The sequence below is a fragment of the Pelophylax lessonae genome (genome assembly GCF_965119305.1).
Source record: "Pelophylax lessonae genome assembly, chromosome: 2".
NCBI lineage: Eukaryota > Metazoa > Chordata > Amphibia > Anura > Ranidae > Pelophylax > Pelophylax lessonae.
The window spans coordinates 105,746,038-105,761,466 of NC_138769.1; the positions used below are offsets into that span (position 1 = coordinate 105,746,038).

Below are 15,429 nucleotides of genomic sequence, written 5' to 3' on the forward strand. Positions count from 1 at the left end.
GAGCCCTCTGATTCCTCCTGTATTCAATAGTATTGTAACTGTACTGTCTGCCCTCATGTTGTGAAGCACTATAAAAACTGTTGGCGCTATATAAATCCTGTACATTATTATTAATAATAATAATTTCCACTGACGTGCACCCTAAAAATGTTACCTGGAAAATGTGCTGTCCTTAGCTGGCTGTCACAGAAGCCCCTCTTCTTCAGCCACTTTCTCAGCTGAATGTACTGAATGTCACAGCTTTGATTCACTACAAGAAGAAAGATTATAAGCATGGTGCAGTATACAATATATAAGGTACAGTACAACTCGATTTGAAAAAAAACAAAAAACAAAGAGTGGGGCTGTCTGTAGGACCGGTCGGCCATCATCTGACATTTTTTATAAAGTTCCTAAAATAACTTTTACTCTTTTTGCTAAAGAAAAAAAGCTCTCCCTCTTCCCTGCTCCTCTTAGCTTCACTTTGTTACTGGGGCCTGATTTTCCCTAACTTAAAAGTGTTACCAAACCCACAGTCAGTAAACGCAGTAAAATCAGCCTGTATATGCAAATAAAGCGGTAGTTTACTCTGCTTTTTAACTTTTATCTACAGGTAGCCTATAATAAGGCTTACCTGTTGTAGGTAAAATGAATATCTCCTAAACCTGCAAGGTTTAAGAGATATTCACGCTGCATGCAGCCTCTGATACCAGTCCAGCGCATCTTCCCGGACCTTCAGAGCCCCTTGCCAGAAAGTGAACTCCTGCGCACATGCGCGGGAGTGACGTCATCGCCGCTCCGGCCACTCACAGCGCTGGAGCCGCCGAACCCTGAAGAGACCCTGAGGGAACATGTCAGCTGCCTCAGCAGTGTCCAGGCGACCGTGTTGGAACTTCGTTCTAAGGTAAGTATTTCATAATGTGCTCGTATGCGATGCAAACTAGCACACTATGCCACTGTCCTGCAGGGATTGTTTTGTTTTGTTTTTTTGGGGGGATACAACCGCTTTAAAGCATGCTTGTTATACTCACTGTGGAACTTAACAGACTAATTAAAATCATTGTGTAAAAAGGCTGTTTGATCCTGTCTTCTCTGCTCCTCCCCTTCTTTTACTGTCCACATCTTCTTCCGGTACAGAGCCTTGGGGGCACTCTGCACATGCCCAGTTTGGTATGTATTTCTGGGAGAGTGCATTTGATCGGCACAGGGCCAATCAGTACTGTCCAGACAGAGGGTCAGGAGTCATGCAGCCTCATAGGACAGTCAGAGGAGAATGAAAACTTCTCCTACAAGCTTTAACCAGTGCTCGGCAAGACACTGATTGAAGTCACAAGACTGCTATATACTGCTGATGAAAAAAGGTATTTAGCAGTTTATATTATACACATAGATATATATATATATACGTAATTCTTGTAAATGAGCAGCCCAAACCAACTGTATACATTATATATATATATAATAAATGTATACAGTTGGTTTGGGCTGCTCATTCACAAGAATTACATGCAAAATAATGGTACCACTTTCAGCACCTAAAATCCAAAAGAATCATACCGCCAGGGAGGTTAAAGAACATAGTGTGCATGAGGTCTGAAGGTCAGGTATCTGGAGAAAGGTAGACCTTTAATAACGGGTAGGAATCGTTGGTGTGCTGATGAAGGCATCAGCTGCCCAAACATGGTGTGATGGATCCCATTCTGATTAGTTCTCCTCTTCCCACTATAAAATCTTTGGCCTTAGCCACTCTGCGGAACAAAACAGAGCCTGCCCTTTTACCTGAAGATACTTCCAGATTTTTCCGTTTCCTCCTTCGGCCTGTGCGTCCTTTATTCTTCTTCATATCGACTCTACAGGGTAGATGTATAGACCTCACGTAGAAGAACCACTGACTAGCCTGAAATACAGAACAGATTTTATTTCAATTATATATTACTACAAGTTAAAGTGTTATATATTACTACATGTTAAAGGGGAAAAAGAAAAAAAAAATGGTGAACAGGCAGAATTTATAATGCAGAGGAGACATAAAAGTTTCCTGCCAACCTTCTAGTGATCGACCGATATAGTTTTTTTTTTGTGGATATCGATATTTTGGTCATCGCATATCGGTATCGGCCGATATTTTCGTACGTTAAAAAAAAAAACATTTTTATTTTTTTTATTTTGTTTTTACAGGTACTCTTGTGGAGGGATCTGGGGGTCTAAAAGAACCCCAAACCCCTCCTCTGCACTTAGTGCAGATCGGTCCTTGATATATCGGCTTTGCCGATAATCGGTCGATCTCTACTGCCTACCTTCCTGGCCACCCAAAACTCTAAACTGATGACCTGTAGGGGCTTTTAAACTGTCACCTATGGAAAATTTAGGGTGCTGACGTTTGTCGCCGTTTTACAGGTGTATGCAATGTTAAGGTTTAAAGAGGTATTACACCAAGACCAAAAATCTATTGTATTACAGCTTACCAATCATTAAGATGTGGTGGATGCATCAGTTTTCTTTTCTTTGGTTTTTCCTGTTTTCACCTGATAATCTGGCCAGTATAACACACCTCCTGTACTAGTGAAACTCAACTCTGGAAGAATGAGAACAGGAGGCATAGCAGACAGCAGCATTATCAGTCTGGGAGGGAGGGGACTGGTTGGAGGGCAGAAAAAATGTGCGGTTGAGACGCATTTTTGATACCCTCTAACAGCCCCCCCCCCCCCAAGCTGCAGTAGGCAGCGAGTGTTGACTCATACACGCAAGTCAATGGGGAAGCACCACAAATGCCCCACAACCACGTGCAATGCACAAGGTTGCGGCGTAATTGTCAGCCCAAATGGGGTTAAAACAGGTGGTGTGGATGCGTCGCAACACTTCCTCAACGCCTGTCAGTAGCCTCCGGAGCTTCACAGGCAAGGGAGATTTAGACGTATGTCTAAATCTACCCTTAAGCTCCGTTCACACCTGGGCAATTTAAAATCACGGCAAATTGCAGGGCGTGTGCAATGCCATTACTTCTTAATGGCGCCCCAACAGCGCCGCGATTTTGCCATGATAAATCGTGCTGCAATTGTGTCAAATCGTAATGCGTGATGTTTGTTGTTCAAATAGAGCAGAAGCTTTTTTTGAACGACAATGTCACACGTTGCAATTTATCGCGTGACAATTGCTGCAAAAACGTGGCGCCATTGGGGCACTATTAGGAAGTAATGGCAAAACAAACGCGTCCCGCGTTTTGCCACAGTTGGAAATCACAGGCAGAATGTAGGCAATTCTTCACGCAATTTAAATCACCCAGGTGTGAAACGGAGCCTAAGGCCCTTTCACACATGGGAGTCTGTCGGCGGACTCCGTTTTTCTCAGCGGGGGATCGACCTGCCAATCCCCCACTGAGCAGGCGGATGGCAGCTCTGTCTCCGCGCTGTGTGCTGAGACAGAGCTGTCAGGTCCCCGCTGTTCTCTATGGGGGAATCAGATGAGAACGGACTGCCTGTCCGTTTTCATCCAATCTGATCTGCCAGACGGATGGAAAATAGGGTTTCCATCTGTCCAGATTTGACAGACCCCGATCAGATGTCAGCGGTCATGTCTCCGCTGACATCCGATGCCCCATGGAGATGCATGGGGCATCTGTTCAGATCCGCCTGAAAAACTGACAGGCGGATCTGAACGGTCCGCTAGTGTGAAAGGGGCCTTAGATGTATTAGCAGATTTAGATACAATAACAAATTGAAGCCAAACTCCAGCTCACACTTTATAATCAAGCAAACATTTTGTTTTTCTTTTGGGATAAAGGTTTCGCATAAATAAATAAATGCTGATCATTGTAAGCACCCCTGTCAATGTTAAGTGGTTTTGTCTCATCCATGTAAACTGATATACACTGCTCAGAAAATTAAAGGAACACTTTGAAAACACATCAGATCTCAATGGGGAAAAAATATTATGCTGGATATCTATACTGATATGGACTGAGTAATGTGTTAGGAAGGAAAAGATGTCACATAGTTTTATGGAAATTAAAATTATCACCCTACAGAGGGCTGAATTCAAAGACACCCCAAAAATCAAAGTGAAAAAATGATGAAGCAGGCTAGTCCATTTTGCTGAAATTTCATTGCAGCAACTAAAAATGGTACTCAGTAGTTTGTATGGCCCCCAGGTGCTTGTATGCATGCCTGACAACATCGGGGCATGCTCCTAATGGGACAACGGATGGTGTCCTGGGGTATTTCCTCCCAGATCTAGACCAGGGCATCACTGAGCTCCTGAACAGACTGAGGTGCAACCTGGCAGTGTCGGATGGACAGAAACATAATTTCCCACAGGTGTTCTATTGGATTTAGGTCAGGCAAGCGTGGGGCCATTCAATGGTATCAATTTGTTCATCCTCAAGAACTGTCTGCATACTCGCGCCACATGAGGCTGGGCATTGTTGTGCACCAGAAGTAACCCAGGACCCACTGCACCAGTGTAGGGTCTGACAATGGGTCCAAGGATTTCATGCTGATACCTAATGGCAGTCAGCGTGCCATTGACTAGCCTGTAGAGGTCTGTGCGTCCCTCCATGGATATGCCTCCCCAGACAATCACTGACCCACCACCAAACCGGTCATGCTGAACGATATTACAGGCAGCATAACGTTCTTCACGGCTTCTCCAGACCCTTTCACGTCTGTCACATGTGCTCAGGGTGAACCTGCTCTCATCTGTGAAAAGCACAGGGCGCCAGTGGGGGACCTGCCAGTTCTGGTGTTCAATGCCAAATGCCAATCGAGCGCCATGGTGCCGGACAGTGAGTACAGAGCCCACTAGATGTTGGGTCCTCAGGCCACCCTAATGAAGTCTCTTTTTGATTGTTTGGTCAGAGACATTCACACCAGCTCATCCTGTTCCTCCTTGCACAAAGGAGCAGATACCGGTCCTGCTGATGGGTTAAGGACCTTCTATGGCCCTGTCCAGCTCTCCTAGAGTAATAGCGTCTCCTGGAATCTCCTCTGTGCTCTTGAGACTGTGCTGGGAGACAGAAAACCTTCTGGCAATGGCACGTATTGATGTGCCATCCTGGAGGAGTTGGACTGCCTGTGCAACCTCTTTAGGGTCCAGGTATTGCCTACCAGTAGTGACACTGACCCTAGCCAAATGCAAATCTAGTGAACAGTCAGAAAAGATGAGTGGGAAAAAAATGTCAGTCGCCCTACCTGTAAAACCATTCCTATTTTGGAGGTTGTCTCATTGTTGCCCATCCAGTGCATTAGTTGTTATTTCATTAACACCAAAGCAGCTAAAACTGATTAACAACCTCCTCTGCTACTTAACTGACCAGATCAATATCCCAGGAGTTTAACTGACTTGATACTGTACTCTGATTAAAAAGTGTTCCTTTAATTTTTTTGTAGAATTTCAAAGAAACTCAAGTGGTTGGGGTGTCATTGCCACCATCCCTTCTTACACTGTTATGGACCAACTCCTCTTTGAGTGGGATTTATAGGCAATTATACAACCATATGTATCAATTATACAACCATATGTATCAATTATACAACCATATGTATATCAAAAAAAAATAATTTATTGTCACTTGCAGTTAAAATATTTTTTTTTTTTAGCATATGCAGAAAGCTATACAAAATGCCATTGAATACATTGTGTATAAAGTGTCAGACCATGACATGTAGGTACATACAATGACTAGAAATAGTGGCGTTTCCCTTTAATTTTTTTGAGCAGTGTATTTTGCTAGAGAGCTTGAAAAAACCAACAGACTTGCTGGCTGGATCACCAGATAAAAATACTGCAGAGGAAAGAAAGCTCAGAAAAAGAAAACAAATGCAGTCATCACATCTAAGTCCCGGTTCACACTGAGGCGACCTGGTCGCCTCACAGGTCGCCTCCCATAGGGAAGCTGCGGACCCGTTCTAATAGGAGCGACACAAGTCGCTCCGACTTAGAAAAAGGGTCCGGAGCTTCTTTGGGGCGACCAGGAGGCGACCGCCATAGATTTCAATGTTATGAAGTCCGTGGTGGCCGCTCCGAGGTCGCGGTGCGCTGCTCGCACCGCTACCTCGGAGGTCGCGGTGCGAAGTAGCGTCGCCCCTATGTGAACGGGGCCTTAGAATTGGTAAACTGCAAAATAATAAATGTTTGCTTTTGGGTTTAGCACTGCTTTAATATGTTGGGTATCTATTTACTCGGCGCAACCTTATCTTTTTTATTTTACCAAAAATCCGGTAATATATATTGCGTTTATATGCCCTAAAGTTTAGTGTATTCTTGCGTTTTGTAAACTGTTGTGCTGTTGTTACATAAAAAATTGTAATTGTCACTATTGTATTCTCTGGGGTGTCTGTTTTCAAAAAATATTTAATGTTTTGTAGGTTTTACATATTCTTCAGGCCTAAAGGCTCGGTTGACATTGGTGCGATGCGGGAACCCTGCGAACCCACTGCGGGTTCCCGCATCGCACCCGACTCGCAGGCAGTTCACACTGCCATGTGCGAACTGCTGGGAGTGTTAATACAAAGCTAATTACACCCCCAGGCCAGTTTGCATATCGCAGTGCCAACTGTCAAGTCGGACAGGAATCGGATTGCATAGGTGTGAAGACCCTTGCGATTTGATTCTGGTGCGGAGCAAAAAAAGGGTCCTGCACAACTTTGGTCCGATTGCGATGCGAATTTAGCCATACAATCTGTATGGCTGACTTTGCATCGCACAGACATCACATGTGATTTGCACAGCAGTGCGGTGCGATTCACATGCAATGTCTGACATCGCTACAGTGTGCAAAAACAGCTTTGGTAGCAATAGGGTTAAGGATGACAACACTGATGAGAATGATTTACAGAGCCCCTGCTGGGGCCCTTCGCCTGCATAGTCACTTTTATTCAAAACATGAATTTATTCTTCAAGTAAAAGTAATTTATGTCTGTACATGTTATATAGTATACTATATTTATAGTACATGGTAAGTGTAAGGTGTGATGTTTAATAGATAATGTGAATAATAGCTGTTTTAAACTTTTTTTATCCATTTAAAAAGCAAGACACCCCTCCCAACCATGCAAAAGTGTACCTCTTAGACAGGCTATGTCCTCTGGGATGGTGGGGAGGAGAGGGCTCATACCCGGTCACAGCACGTCTGCTTGCTGTATATACATTCACTTCTATATGTACAGGAGAGAGAGAGAGAAGACCACACGTGGGAGACATACTTCCACTTCCGGGTTGCTGCTCTAAGCGCCGTTATCTATTGGTTGTTCAGTCATGACATTGCTGACACTAGTAACAGTTCCTATCTACTTCTTCTACACAGAGTGTCCTCAGTACAGGAGGCGGCCATTTTCCCTGAGCTTTCCACTCATTGACCTGTAATTGATATAGAAAAAACAACAAATATATGAATAGTGATATAAATTTGCAGCTTTTACTAATAATATTACTATTATGTACAGTAGCCTGCAGCACTTTTTAAAAAACAGCATATACCGTGCAGTTACCTCACGCGGGGCGTATGAATCTGTGCCCCATATTAGGGCCGTTATTCTATCAGAATAGCCCTACTTATCAGATTCTGCTACCGGAAGTGACATGCGGACTAGAATAACTTACTGCGCATGTACCATGCGTTCCAACATGGCCGCTATGAGTTCCAATAGGTTTCCTAATGTGACAGAACACGAAGCAGCGGTGTACATCTTCTTAACCCACGCAAATCTTGAATTTTACATTTATTTTAGCAGTAAACTCACCTTATAGACTGAAATAGACTGTTTCACCGCGACCAAGTGAAATAATCTATTTCATTATATAATCAGTTTGTCGCTGAGCAGTGTGGGGTGTACCAAGATGGCCATCGCCACCTTCTGCCTGCAGGTTTCTCGCTATATTTACTATAATACAATAATAATAGAAATGTATTACTGTGATTCTGTCTATAAGGTGAGTTTACAGCAAAAATAAATGTGAAATTCAGGAATTGGCTGCGTGTAAGAAGATGTCCGCTGTTGTAAAATTTTGTCGGACCCGTGAAAAAATCGGACCTCGTCACTTCCGGTGATAGAGCATCACAAAACAGCGGATGGGAGTCGTCAGTGCGCATGCGCAGAAGACATTTTTCGAGGTTTGGCAAAATTATAACAGAGAGCGGACAGCTGATTGAGAGGAGGCGGGGCTGAGGTGCGACGGAGGACGGAGGACACATATGTAGAGCTGGTGGAGGAGGCGGGACGGAGGTGCGGCCGTGTAATATATGCAGGACTTTAGCGACTCCTTATGTTTTATGATCTTTAGCAATTATCGTATTATTTATCCTTAGGATTTCATTACATTTAGTATTTCTTATTTTGTATTATATAAATAGTAAATGTAATGAAATCCTAAGGATAAATAATACGATAATTGCTAAAGATAATAAAACAAGAAGTCGCTAAAGTCCTGCATTTATTACACGGCCGCACCTCCGTCCCGCCTCCTCTCCCGCCTCCTCTATTCAGCTCTGCAGATGACGCGGCGGTGTCTTCCGTCCCACCTCAGCCCCGCCTCCTCTCATTCAGCTGCCCGCTATGTGTTATAAGTTTACCAAACCAAGATAATGTCTTATGCGCATGCGCATTTGAGACTCCTATCACCGGAAGTGACGAGGTCCGATTTTTTCACGGGTCCGAGAAAATTTTAGAACACCGCCTCTGCTTTGTGCTCTGCAGTGTTGCCAACCGCCCGTAGATTTACGGGCAGCCCGTAAAAACAGGGCACTTTTCTCCTGCCCGTAAATGCCCGTAGCAGGAGAAAAGTGCCCGTAAATCTATGACGGCGGCGGCAAGATCAGGACTGCGCATGCGCGGCACGCACTTCAGGAGATCCGAGGCGAGTGTTCTCTCCTCTCGCAGAGACGCAGACTCGCACTGGAGTGCCACGGCCCGCCTGCGACCGCCCCTGCCTCCGCCCCCCGCCGTCAATTAAGTTTTCCCGCCGGGCCGGTGTCTTATTGGAGGAGTCGTACTCGCGGCGGCTGCGGAAGTGACATCGAAAGTTGTAACAATCGGCAGTACAGGCGCCAGTGAGTGACAGCGTGGAGGGGAGTGTGGACTGTCTGTCACTGTGTGTGGGCTCCAGCTTATGTTTGCGGTGCAGTTCCCAGATTGTACTTGGGCAAGTTTGACAGGCAGTGCCACCTGTAACCTCTGCACCCCGAGATGAAATTGCCAAAGCATCATGGTCACGGCATATATTGTTACAATTCAGGTGGGTGGCCAGGGGAAGCCAAAACCGCGGTTATCGCCCTCGACCCTGGTCGCCAGTCTGAAAGAGCCCTAACTTTTCAAGAGAGCAAAGATCGGCAGCATGACAGTTGAATACAGCCCATATACATTTATGTAGTTAAGTCATGCATAAACATGCATTGCGTTAAGGCAACCTTTATTTTGAATTGGCTGTCAATGCACCCAAGTCTGCATACCTGAAACCTTTTTGAAAGAGCAGTCACCTTGCTTAAGAACTGGAAGGCTGGAATAAAGTACATTTAAAATGTTTAGGTTTACTAAAATTTAATTGCAAGGTATCATGAATATAAAGCTGTTGCTTTGTCCTACCTGGGCAAATCACATGTTCACTTTACTGTGGAGTAAAGTCTCTGACCACCCCCCCTGTACCATGTCCGCAGTCTCTGACCACCCCCCCTGTTCCATGTCCGCAGTCTCTGACCACCCCCCCTGTTCCATGTCCGCAGTCTCTGACCACCCCCCCTGTTCCATGTCCGCAGTCTCTGACCACCCCCCCTGTTCCATGTCCGCAGTCTCTGACCACCCCCCCTGTTCCATGTCCGCAGTCTCTGACCACCCCCCCTGTTTCATGTCCGCAGTCTCTGACCACCCCCCCTGTTCCATGTCCGCAGTCTCTGACCACCCCCCCTGTTTCATGTCCGCAGTCTCTGACCACCCCCCCTGTTCCATGTCCGCAGTCTCTGACCACCCCCCCCTGTTCCATGTCCGCAGTCTCTGACCACCCCCCCTCTTCCATGTCCGCAGTCTCTGACCACCCCCCCTGTTCCATGTCCGCAGTCTCTGACCACCCCCCTGTACCATGTCTGCAGTCTCTGACCACAGCGTGCCCCCTTTCAATGCAGAGAGACCACAGCATGCCCCCTTTCAATGCAGAGAGACCACAGCATGCCCCCTTTCAATGCAGAGAGACCACAGCATGCCCCCTTTCAATGCAGATGTGTGGGGCCCCGGCCTGCGGAGTGGAGACCAGAGCCGTCTGACTGAGCCCTGCACAGTGCACCCGAGGGGTGGTCAGTGACAGGGCCGCCAGACCAGACTGATGGGGGGGGGGGGGGGTCACTGATGTAAGGGGGAGAGAATACAATAATGTAAGTGGGCACTGACTTTTGTTTAACTTAAACACATTGCTAATAGCACTATCTACATGTTTATAGTTTAATTATTCATATTTGCACGGTTTAGCACTGAAAATGGCTATTTTATGTACATTTTTGCAGTGCCAGTAAAAAATTGGTGCCGTCCGTAAATTTTGGCGTTCTGCCAGTAAATTTCACTCCGGGGGGTTGGCAACACTGGTGCTCTGTCACATTAGGAAACCTATTGGAACGCATAGCGGCCATGTTGGAACGCATGGTACATGTGCAGTAAGTTGTTCTAGTCCGTAACGTCACTTCCGGCAGAAGAATCTGATAGGTAGCGCTATTCTGACAGAACAGGGCATGGGAATCTGTGCCCCATCAGCATAGGTGCCAACTGTCCCGTTTTTGGCGGGACAGTCCCGCCAAATAGGACTTTGTCCCGGGAAATATAAACTTGTCCCGTTGTTCTAATTGCGGTCTGACATTATCTTGTCCCTGCGCTCACTCTCAGTGAATCCACAGTCCAGCCGTCATTATCTTCTTGCCTTCCTGCTCAGGATGGCCGGTGGGCGCCCTGTGATTGGGCGAACTGTGGTGGGGGCTGGCCTCTGACTGTGCCTGTCGAATGGTAACTTCGGGTACGCCCCGCCCCCGCCCCGCCCTCTTACTCAGCGCGCTCAGAGCAGACACTCAAAGGCTGCAGTAGGTCGTCCTCTGAAGAAGATTGAAGAAGAAGAACATTCCTCAACTGTGAGTCAGACAGTGCAGTGCCTCAGCTGCCTGCAGATTTCTTTACAGACTCGATGGAGGAGACAAGGAGAAAGCAGAGTGAGTCAGACTCACTGTCTGTCAGTAATGTTTGTAGAGTCATTGGGGAAGAAAAAGATAGATTAGACTAGAGAAAATGAGGGGATGCCTGCCCTGGGATGCTAGAGAGGAGCAAAGTCTCAGCAGTGCCATAAAACAAGAATTCTGTCTGGAAGAGAGATAGGGAAGTAGCTATCTCTGTATTCTCTCCTTGTTCCCTATCTCTCTTCCAGACAGAATTTTTGTTTTATGGCACTGCTGAGACTTTGCTCCTCTCTAGCATCCCAGGGCAGGCATCCCCTCATTTTCTCCAATATCTCTCTTTTTCTTCCCCACTCTTCTCTAATAAACAGCACTCTGCTCTCTTCTTCTATAAAGAATTGTGAGTGTATGCCCTCACGTGAACGCGCCTAGGATTCTAATAAAGTGTATATGTGCAACTGTGATAAATAAATAATTGTAATTTAAATAATTTTTTTTGAGCCGCTAGTCAAAAACAACGAGTAGTTGTGTGCTTGGTGAGTGAAGGGGGGAGACAGCACTCAAAAGATACCACAATATCCTAATTCACATCATAAAGTGCAAATGATACATAATTCATAAAACTGCAAATAAAAACACACACTTAGAAATATTATGAAAAGTGACCCCCCAACGGGTTCTTCAGAGTGCTGAAATTAATAAAATTACTGTGCTTGACAAAGTTCAGTTTTAAATACTGGTGCAATAAACCAAAAATTCCAAAGTGCTATGTGCTCAGTGCAAAAAAAGGAGGGGATGTCCACATGCAGGATCGAAACACTGGGGGGAATCCGCCACCACGTTATGTACCCACTTACCAGATGACCCCTTGGGGTCTAGTTCAGGTAAATGGTCTTTGGAATGGTTCCCAGATAATCCACAACCATTCCTTTGTGTAGGTCCCACTAGGATGTGTATGAGGATTTACTACACTGCACAGACACAGACATTGTGTCCCAATTAAAAGCAATGGCAATGGATGTATGGAACGTCTGTGCATCCCTGTGTGGGTGAACAAGACCCTCACATAGGGCATTAACCACTTGACCTCATTTACCCTCCTTCCTGACCAGGCCATTTTTTGCGATACGTCACTGTGTTACTTTGCACCATCATGCAACGCTGAACCCAAATAAGATTTATGTCCTTTTTTTCCACAAATAAAGTTGTCATTTGATGTTATTTGACTACCACTGGGTTTTTTATTTTTTGCGCTATAAACAAAAAAACTGACAATTTTGAAAAATAATCAATATTTTTTACTTTCTGCTACAAAACATATCCAATTAAAAAAAAAAAAAAAATTGGCATAAATTTAAGCCAATGTGTATTCTGCTACATATTTTTGGTAAAAAAAATCCCAATAGGCATATCTTGATTGGTTCGCACAAAAGTTATAGCATCTACAAACCATGTATGTATACTGGAAAACATTATTTTATACTAGTAATCGCGTCGATTAGTGACTTACAACGGGACTGCAATATTGCAGTGGACAATCTGACACTCACTGACACCTTTGAAACTTTGTGGGAACCAGAGATACTAATACAGTGATCAGTGCTAAAAATTTGCCATGGCACTGTACTAATTACACTGACTGAGAAGGGGTTAAATATCTAGGGCAATCAAAGGGTTAAATGTGTGCCTAGCCAGTGTTTTTGTGTACACAGTGTGCTGCTTTCACTAAGGGATGTGCTAGATTTTATTCCCTACTTAGCAGGTAAACAAAACCCAGCACATCCCTGCTGACATGACAGGATGGAGCTCTGCATTGTTTACACATGCAGAGCTCCATCCAGTCTGTTTCCTCACCACTCAGCGGGTGCCAGCGGCCAGCCATTGGCCAGTGCCTGCTGATCCGCTTCTGCTGTGACCAATCACAGCAGAAGCGGTGGCCAGCAACACATGCGTGCCCCCTACCCAGAAGTGTATAATCATATATACTGTAATAATGTGATTCTGCTCAGAACAGCCGCCCTGTAGCAGTAATCTGCTATAGGGTGGTCTTAAAGTGGTTAATATTAGCATTATGTAACCTGTAGCACTTTTTAAAAAAAACAGTTCTTAGGCGTTTGCTTTGCGTTTTATTGATGAATAATGCCCCTGCTATACGTCATTCATGTACCTCCTGAAACCTGACTGGAATACTACCAGAGTCCAGCGGGACTGCGACATTGCGGCGGACAGATCGGACACCTAACTGACATGTTTTACACTTTTGGGGGGGCCAGTGACATTACTACAGTAATTAGTGCTAAAAATATGCACTGTTACAGTAAAAATGTACACTGGCAGGAAAGAGGTTAACACAGTGGTGCTCAAAGGGTTAAGTGTGAGCCTAGTTTTCTAACTGTATAGGGGATGGGCTTGTGAAATAACCATAGAGACCTGTGATCCTATAAAGGAGGAATACAGGCGCTCTGTGATAATTTCAGAGAGAACAACGGTCTGCTGTGTTTACAACAGCTGACCGTCCTTCTCTCTCAGCGGGGAGCGATCGCGGGTGCCTGGCAGCAATCGCGGCCGCCGGCCCCATGGATCGGCTTCCCCGCTGCGACGGGAGGTCGGGAACCGGTTAAATTCGTTACTATTGTAATTCCGTTATTCGGATACATACGAAATTTCCAAATGGCAAAAAAAATGTGTCCGAATTTCGATGTGGAATGAAAGGAAAAGGGGCATATAATTATGCCCCCAATTTTCCTCATGGGATAGTGACAGGGCCGTTTAGGTTGTTAGGCCTATACCATAGCTAATAAATAGGTATAGTGTCTCTGAGGCAAGGGTCAGCTGAACTCTTGACCTTGTTTCAAATCTGCTGCCTCTTTCCCGCTCAATTAGACTGTATCTGGGGAGATTAAGTTGTCCCCCTGTCTTTACAGGGGAGATTTGAGCTTTTACTCCTCTTCCCGCTCAAATTTGCCGCCCAAACTGCTAGCCAGTTCTTTCCAGAACCCAGATTTAGGGCTATTTAAGGAGCTCCTCGGTAGCCGATTCCTCAGACCACCTCAGCAAGATCAAAGAAGCTGTTGGCGTTTCGGGTTATTCCCAGGATAAGAAGTGGTTCCTGTCATCGGAAGGATGAGCCTCCTAAGACGCCAAATCGAGAGTCCCGGAGAAGAAGGGGGTGAAGAGTGGATTCGGCGGGGTCTGGACCTATCTTTCGGGGCAACTCACGGGACCCCATCCGAAGCCGGGTCGGTCGTACCCCCTGCCAGGGATTCTACAGCCGAGGGCGGAAGCATTCAGGACGGCTCGGGTTCCAGTACGAGAATGCCATCACCACGGGAAGCGGACGAGGAGGAGCGTTTGCAACCGGTAATGCGCAGCCGCGGTGATTCCGTCACGTCCGGCCGTGACGATGGGCCGGCAAAACGGAGGCGGGTTCCCCGCAGCAGATTTTCTCCCCCCTCTAACAGGTATTCCGGATCCAGGAAGGCTCCGCGGTCCCCCAGGTGCAGGCGCGGGAGCGGAATTGAAGAAGGAACAAGCACGGGAAGGCTGGCCAGGACGCAGGCAGCGGAAGAAGGAGAGAGGCAGCCACCGAACAGTCAGCCCACCAGGATGACAGGCAGGGCCAGAGTGGGACTCATTTTCAGCCCTGGAGTTTCATGCCTTAGACCGGCCCACTTTAGTTCAGGACTGACTATATTAAAATAATGTAATTTAAACCTCAGAATATAAGTTTGCAATGGCGCACTGTTCTCTATAGCCTTGTAATTCATTCAGGGAGAGAGAGAGAGAGAGAGAGAGAGAAGGAGGGGTGAAAGAAAGAGGGAAGGAGAGAGAGAGAGAGAGAGGTGGAAAGAAAGAGGGAAGGAGAGAGAGAGAGGGTGGAAAGAAAGAGGGAAGGAGAGAGAGAGGTGGGGGGTTGAAAGAAAGAGGGAAGAAGAGAGAGAGAGAGAGAGAGAGAGGAGGGGTGAAAGAAAGAGGGAAGGAGAGAGAGAGCGAGAAGGTGGGGTGGAAAGAAAGAGGGAAGGACTGACCCCCCCTACACTGACCCCCCCTACATTGACACCTAAACTGACCCCCCTACACTGACACCTACACTGACCCCTTCACTGACCCCCCTACACTGACCCCCCCTACATTGACCCCCCTACACTGACACCTCCCTTCACTGAACCCTTACACTGACCCCCCTACATTGACCCCTTCACAGACACCTAAACTGACCCCCCCCCACATTGAATTGACACCTACATTGACCCCCCTACACTGACCCCTTCAATGACACCTACACTGACCCCCCTACATTGACCCCCCTACATTGA

General features: G+C 46.2%; 1 long non-coding RNA gene across 1 annotated transcript; it reads right to left on the reverse strand.

Annotated features, from left to right (window-relative positions):
- Window positions 1–231: 231 nt before the first annotated feature.
- On the reverse strand, window positions 232–7,152 carry LOC309546880. Its single transcript, XR_014224945.1, has 3 exons — window positions 7,040–7,152; window positions 1,759–1,876; window positions 232–250 (listed from the first exon to the last, which is right to left on the reverse strand). It is a non-coding gene; the product is annotated as an uncharacterized lncRNA (long non-coding RNA).
- Window positions 7,153–15,429: the final 8,277 nt, after the last annotated feature.